Source organism: Arvicola amphibius, chromosome 9 (assembly GCF_903992535.2).
Source record: "Arvicola amphibius chromosome 9, mArvAmp1.2, whole genome shotgun sequence".
Lineage (NCBI taxonomy): Eukaryota > Metazoa > Chordata > Mammalia > Rodentia > Cricetidae > Arvicola > Arvicola amphibius.
This window is the reverse complement of record NC_052055.2, coordinates 74523543-74531382: the sequence shown is the minus strand read 5'-3', so window position 1 is coordinate 74531382 and position 7840 is coordinate 74523543. Positions and strand designations below refer to the sequence as shown.

The 7840-nt window shown below is 45.1% G+C and overlaps 1 protein-coding gene across 2 annotated transcripts in view; it reads left to right on the top strand.

Annotated features, from left to right (window-relative positions):
- Nucleotides 1–322: 322 nt before the first annotated feature.
- Adgrf1 (adhesion G protein-coupled receptor F1) overlaps nt 323–7840 on the top strand; it is a 48256-nt gene continuing 40738 nt past the window's right edge. The window contains exons 1-2 of one of the 2 annotated variants that reach the window (XM_038343076.1): nt 323–462; nt 1463–1595. The gene's annotated coding sequence lies outside the window, so the exon portion shown is untranslated. The remainder of the gene's footprint in view (nt 463–1462; nt 1596–7840) is intronic. The other variant, XM_038343075.1, reaches the window with a different exon arrangement.

The following is a 7840-nucleotide window of genomic DNA, read 5'->3' as shown; positions in this document are numbered from 1 at the left end:
AGGGAGGCCTGCATTCCTTCAGCCCTGTGGGGTGTGACCCTGAGTGTCCAGAACTGGACAAGAGTGCCTGAGGGAGGGAGTGGCATTTTGTAGGGTCCTGATCTGCACACCCAAGAGCGTATTTGTCCTTTTTGTAGCTAATGGTCTCAGCCTCTCGTCTCTGGTGATAGAAGCAGTAAGTCTTTGATCTCTGAGCTCTTCATTTTACCATCTCGGAGCCAACGGCAGGCTCGGAGAGGAGGGAGAGGGAGTGGAAAGTGTCTTTGCTTTCCTTCTGCAGGGGGTGTGCCCTGGGGTTTGCTGGCAGAGGCAGTAACCTGGCTGGAGCTGCTGAGACACCCACGGACCTGTGGCTGCCGGGACTGTCCTGGTCCCATCAGTGCTCGCTGCCACCCACCAGCAGAGCCAGTGGTTGGGAGCTCTGGAGAAAGGCCCAGCCGCTCTGTGAGACAAGAGGCTCAGGTAAGCTAATCGCTCTGTTTGACCCTTTGGGGCCTGAGCTCTGTTAGTTAAGCTGTGTTTTACTCTGTGAGGAATATTATGATTTCAACATCTCATTTCCTGAAAAGATAAACAAGGAAGAGTGTCTTTGAAGCAATTATTAGAAACAATAGAGCCCTGTCCCTTCTTGACTCTGTAACTTGAGTTGGTTTTTCTGTCTTAAATGCGGTTTTCCTGCTGAAAGCCAAGAGTCTGCCCAGGGCAGGAAGGGCAGGCTCACCGCCGTCTACCTGGAAAGTTCAGCTGACTAGCGTATGTCAGCTCTATCCAGGGACCTGCTAAAAGTACCATTTGTTTGACTGTATCTAACTAGCTACGGGGCAGACACTCTTAAAATTCTATCATGCTCGAGACGATGAAGTTGGATTTTATTTATTGGGTTTGTTTGTTCAAGACAGGATCTCATGTAGTCCTGGCTGCCCCCAAGCTCACTATGTAGCCTAGGCTGGCCCCAGACTCACTATGTAGCCCAGGCTGGCTTTGAACTCCTTATCCTCCTGCCTCCTTCCACGTGCTGGGATCAGAAGTGTGTGCCGCTACCATAAGTGACTGAAACAATTAGTTTATTTCCACTGTAGGGTGAATCTATTGAAACCTTGTCCAAACCAGTATAAACCTGAAAGTTATCTCCCAGTTGAACTCCCTCAGTGACCTTCAGAAAAACAACCCAAACCTTTACAGCTGTTTTCCCTGTTCCTCAAGTAAACATAAAATGACATGCCACACTTTACCCCACAGATCTTAAAAATTCATGATTTTTATTTTCCATAAAAATTTCACTTATAGCTCAGCATGGTGTCACAAACCTGTAATCCCAGCCCCTGGGAGCCAGTGGCAGAAGGTTCAGAAGTTCAAGATCGTTCATAGCTTTACAGAGAGTGTGAAGCCAGCCAGAGCTACCTATCCTAATCATAGGAAGGGATCCACTTACACGCACATGATACCTCGTGTCTTCACTCAGGGCAGCGACAAAAAGGTAGACCGGTTCTGAAGGAAGAATGCACCCTAGGTGCAGGGCTGGCCGCATGGCTCAGCAGATAAACCAGGTGGCTCAGATACATGGCATGAGCTGGATTTCTGAAGATCAAATAAAGGTAGGAGAAAACCAAAGTTACAAAGTTGACCTCTGACCTCCACACATTCGCATGGCACTCACATGCCCTCTTGCATCATACATTATTGCTCATGTCTCTCTCTCTCTCTCTCTCTCTCTCTCTCTCTCTCTCTCTCTCTCTCTCTCTCTCTCTCTCTCTCCCACGCACGCACACACGTGCACACACACACATACATAGACACACACTCACATGCTAGAGATTATAGAAGAGAAAATAGCAAAAATGCAAAAGGGTATATTCTACAATCAGTCATGATACTAACACAAGTCTTTTGTTACATTTTTTCTAATTTCATTTTTAAAAACTATTCACCCAACCAGAACTGAAATTAAAATCCATCTCTCTGATAAGAATGGCCGGGCAAGTAATGAAGCCTTGAGTAAGTAGCTTGGCTTTTCTTGTAAGAAGCTGGAGGCTTGTTTTATAATACAGTATGGATGTGAATAAAAATAGAAAATGGGAAGGTGTGTGTTGAGCCCGTAGATTCCAGTTATGAAGGCTCACGTGGCTCACAAGTTGATGTGGCACTTTGCTGGAAGCTACACATGTCTTACTTCTTCCAAAAGGCAAAAGATATCATAACAGCATCAGCATCACCATTCTAGAACTTTTTCTCTTGCTAGGCTGAGGAATGGTGTGTGTGTGTGTGTGTGTGTGTGTGTGTGTGTGTGCGCGCGCGCGCATATTATCTATCTTCTGCTGCCCTTTTCACCTCAGTTCAAAGACTGAAAATATACTCCCAGACAAGAGAAATAAACGCACACATTCATTTAAACCAGGACATGAGCAAATGGTTTTTATTTACTTACTTATTTATTGTTTATTTTTGACACAGGGTCTGTCTATGCAGCCCAAGCTAGTCTTAAAATCAATATCCTCCTTGCCTCTGCCTCCTGAATGTTGAAATTATAGGTGGGTGGTACCGTGCCTGCCAATGAATGAGTTTAGCCTTTTGGTTCAGAGCAAGAAGAAATAGAATAATCATAAGGGTACAGAGTATCTGGGGTCAAGGCAGTGGAAGGTATGTGTGTGCCACTAGGTAAGGAGTTCAGAAAGTTGAAGGGTGGCACCTGCAGGACAAATGTCACCCAATTCACAGTTCTTAGGGCCACACCCAATATTTTAGCAGTGTTCATTCCTTTCACAGGGCCTTACCTAGAACTGCAAAGGGAAGAAGGTGTCCCAAATGTCTTAGGATTTTGCCTGAACTGTCACACTAGAGAAAGAATCATCACATGATGTCAGGGTGGCCCAGTTCTTTAGTGGGTAGATGTATGATCTTTATGGCTGTGAAATTTATCTTGGGACACAGCAGGTCAGAGTGAAAGGTTCACACTATTGTGGCCTCTTGGCCACGCCCAGCCTTGCAGAGACTCCGGGACTACCACATTCCCTAGTTATACCCTCCCAGGTCAGTCACATAACATGCACGAGGCTCCTGCTTCTTATTTCCTTATTTTATTTTGTGTGCATGTCCAGCCTATGGTCGGTGGTCCTGAGTTCCATAAGAAGGCGGGTTAGTAAGTCAGGGGCTTCAAGCTAGTAAGCAGCTTCCTTCCATGGCCTCTGCATCAGTTCCTGCCTCCAGGATCCTGCCCTGTTTGAGTGCCTGTCCTGACTTCCTTCAGTGATGAACAGCAATGCTGAAGAGTAAACCAAACAAACCCTTTCTGGCTGGGCAGTGGTAGTGCATGCTTTTTATCTCAGCACTCCAGAGGCAGAGGCAGGTGGATCTCTGTAAGTCTGAGGCTAGCCTGGTCTACAAGAGCTAGTTCCTGACAGGTTCCAAAGCTACAGAGAAACACTGTGTCAAAAAAAAAAAAAAAAACAAAAAACAAAAAACAAACTCTTGCTTTTCGGTCATGGTGTTTTGTCTCAGTAACAGAAACTCTAACTGAGACAAGTTGCATCTATCAACATTCAAAGCAGTGAACCTTCTGGAACAGTGCCTTCACCCTAACCTGGAAAAGTCCTATCTGGCCTGGGATTTGTATATGTGAGAAGATGCACGATAGGAACCCTTAGGGAAGGTCGTGAGGTTGCTCTTGGTTCTGCACCTGGAAGTCTTCTGGGTGTGGCTGCAGACTGTTAGCATCTTCAGGCTCGCTGGAGCACCCAGCTGTGGTTATTTCAGGAATGACCACTTGGAGGACTTGGTTGAAAAACTTGCTTTTGCTCTGAAGAAAGTTATGATGCAGACACTCTATATTTGTACCTTGCAAGAGTTAGGGTAGGAGGTCAGAGGTCATCTTTATTTTACCCTTATTTTAAATAGATCTCTCTGACTGGGTTGTGTTGACATAGTAGCACACACCAGCAATCCCAGCAGAGAAAGAGGGATTGTGAATTAGAGATCTTGATTCAAAGCAAAGAAAGTTAAGTATCTCAGTCAGGAGGAATTTGCAGCAGCTTGCCTCTGTTCACAGGTGAAGACCTGGTGTCAAACTCTCTCTGGATCCTTCCCAGAAGGCCCAGCTTGCTGCCTTTGTCCTTGTGAACCAGAGTCTCTTCCCATTCAAGGTGTTCAAATCACTCATGGTTCCTAGGACGATTACTGAGAAACATGTATGCTTCCTTTTCCCAAACAAGGGGACTTGTTTGTAAGGTGTGCAGATAGGGATCACATTGCAGTCCTGAATTATTAAAATCACGCTCCAAGAAATAAAATCTGACTGACTCATTGACTGAAAAATGTGATTTAAGGAAATAGTGACAAAGAATTTGAGGAAATTTGCAGTGGAGTAGAATTCGGGTCTATCCTCTTTATTTTCCATGGATGCAAATCAAAACAATTCTTTGTAATTTGCGAGGCTACCAAAAAAAATCAATATTTATGGAAACATTTTGTAAATTAGAGCTTCTCTTGGTGCATGTATGTATATGTATATGTGTGTGTGTATGTGTGAGTGTGTGCGTGCATGTGTGTTTGTGTGTGAGAGTACAGGTGTGCATATATATGCCTTAACACAGGTGTGAGGGTTGAGGACAACCTCAGTTGCTGGTCCTTCCCCTCTGTTCTGTTTGAGAGAGGGCCCCTTGTTTTCTGCTAGCTGTATTGTGAGAGGCCTGGAGTTCCTCATGTCTCTATCTCCCCCATAAAGATCTCAGGATCACAGACCCTGTGCTAGGCATTCAGTTTTTTTTTTTTTTTTTTTTTTTTTGGTTTTTTTCGAGACAGGGTTTCTCTGTAGCTTTGGAGCCTGTCCTGGAACTAGCTCTTGTAGACCAGGCTGGTCTCGAACTCACAGAGATCCGCCTGCCTCTGCCTCCCGAGTGCTGGGATTAAAGGCGTGCGCCACCGCCGCCCGGCTTAGGCATTCAGTTTTTATCTGGGGGTGTGGGGATTTGAACTCTAGTCCTCATACTTGTTCAGCAAATACTTTACCCCCGAGACTTCTCCCCGGCCCAATGACAGTTACTCTGATTTCTCCTGAATTCCATTCTGCTGAGTTTTCTTTTTTTTTTTAAATATTTATTTATTTATTATGTATACAATATTCTGAATATGTGTGTATGTATGCTGCTGAGTTTTCTTTAAAGCAAAGTGTTGGAGGAGGCTGTTTGTTGGTTCCTGGCTGCTTAGCCCTGAAATAATCACACAGAAACTATATTATTTAAATCACTGCTTGGCCCATTAGCTCTAGCTTCTTATTGGCTAACTCATATCTTAATTTAACTCATTTCTAGTAATCTGTGTATCACTACAAAACTGTGGCTTACCAGGTAAAATTCCAGAGTCTGTGTCTGGTGGGGCTACATGGCCTCTCTCCTACCCTGCCTCCTTTCTCCCAGCATTCAGTTCAGTTTTCCCCACCTACCTCTATTCTCTGTTCATGCCCAAGACAATTTCTTTATTCACCAATGATATTCACAGCATACAGAGGGGAATCCCACGTCAGCAAAGCAATGTGGAGGAGGCTCAGATTCTCAAGGCTTTACCTACGATAGCCACCAATGTCACATGATGAAAATGAGACCCAGGTCTGACGTGTGGATTCCAGCAAGGCTGAGACTTGCGTGGAAGAACAAACTTGGTCACAAGATTATTAATCTCCCTGTACATGCTCGAGGGAACTCACACTATACAAGTCACTAGAGGAAAGTCTTCGGGCACAAGTGGCTGACGGAGCTCCAAGCTAGCTACCAGGCTTGCAGATAGAACTTTTACAACATAATTGAACTGGATGTGTTTTCCCTGGGACATAAACCCTAGTAGGAGTCCAGCTGAAACTCTGGGTGGTGAGCTAAGAACAATGAAGCATCCTCCATGATGCTCTTGTAAGACAAAGCACAGACAGGTGGCTAGAAAAACCACCCTTGCTGGGAAGGACAGCAGGTGTATTGAGTGAAACCGCCAGCAACAGGAGAAATGCTTTCCAGCTGAAGTCTAATGCAGGGCCAAGGACATGCAGGCGGCTATAAAACCAGCTTTGTGCCAGCTCAGTTAGGAACAGAAAGGACTCAGCCTTAGTAGACCCGCACGCTGGCCTCTGAAGATGCAGTCATTCAGTGCAACACAGGAAAGCATAATCAGCAAGGGTCCCAGGACGCAGAGACTTTCCAAACCCACCTCCCGGATGTTTGCAAAAGTGAGTTTCACCATAGCTTCTGTGGGTTTTACTTTTTCTCTGTCCCCTGCCCTGTGTATGTTGCATGTGTGTGCATATGGGTTTTGTGGGTGCACATGCCCTGGGCACATGTATGGAGGCCAAAAGTTGACTTATAATGTTTTCCTCTATTGATTTGCATCTTAAGACGTTTTTAAAAAAATAGGTCTCTCACTATCTAGAGCTCAGTGATTGGCTAGATTGACCAGAGAACTCCAGGGATCCTCCTGTCTCTGCTCATCATGCAGTGGTTACAGACACCTGTAGCCTTGCTTGAATTTTTATATAGGGGCTAGCAATCCGGACTCGGGTCTCCACACTAACACAGCAAGCACTTCACCCACTGAGACATCTTCTCAGCCTCCCAGTGTCTCTCTTAATGCATGTAGCTATAACCATGGCAATCCACATTGTTATACTGCTATTAGCCAATGCATTTCACCATGCAGTTTTCTTTACACAGTGGTTGAAAATAAATCAATTTGTTTGATTGGCAGAATGCCCGTGAAGAAGAGGTGACTGAGCTAAATAATTCTTTGGTCCCTTTAAGACTAAGAATTAGTAAAAATTCCATCTCTGTGCCTAACCAAGACCTTAGCTCTCAGTTCATCTCAAAGATGCTCAGAGTTGAACGACCAGTGTGAGGAGAAAACCAGCCCATTGAACATCGTCAAGGCTTTCAGGCTTGTGTTTGGTGAAGGCTGTGAATGAATGGAAGAACAAGTGGACGAGCGCTCTGGAGGGGAAATAAACAGAACACACACAGACGCTGACTCTGAGCGCCCGTGAGGGGACCCGGTGTTATCCCTCACAGGAGAGATGGGCACTGACTCCAGAGGGAGCTCATGGCATTTCACAAAACCTCATATTTAAGCAGCACACCCCAGACTGGATTGACTTCTCCAGGCTTCTTATATTACATTATGCACACAGTTACATGAGAGTATAAAGTATTCATTTAAATTTTTAAAATTTTACTCTGCGGGCGTGCAGGGTTGCAGGGTTGGAGATGCAGCTCAGCTGGTAGGGTGAGGTCTGGGGTTCAGTCCTGAGCCCTGATTTAAATGGGTAAGGGGGCTGCATGTCTGCAGTCACAGCATGTGGGTAGTAGAGGCAGGATTTCAAGGTTTGGCTGCATAGTGAATGGGAGAGACTAGCCTAGGCTACAGGAGATCCTGTCTCAAAACAGCATCTACAAACAAACAAACAAACAAAATTCCTTTTGGTCATGTCTATACATAAATGGAAACCCACTGAAATTGTAAATAATTTTAATTTTTTTCCTCAGAGAAAATTTAGCTCTTAAATTTGATCTGCTCTCCAAAGATTTTTTTTGCCTTCTCCGTGCACCCCGCCCCCACACTATCCTCTCTCTACAAACCTATCTGAAAGGCATACAGCTCCGGGGGTTCCTATGCAAAGACACCTCCCACAAAAGTGTTACCCCAAGCCCATAGAATGGTAAGTAAAACAAAACCGGCTTTGTTCACATCTCTGCCTAACTCTGGTTGAGCCATGATTCTTTGTTGTTGTAGCTTTCGAGACAGGGTTTCTTTGTCCTTTGGAGCCTGTCCTGGAACTAGCTCTTGTAGACCAGGCTGGCCTCGAACTCACAGA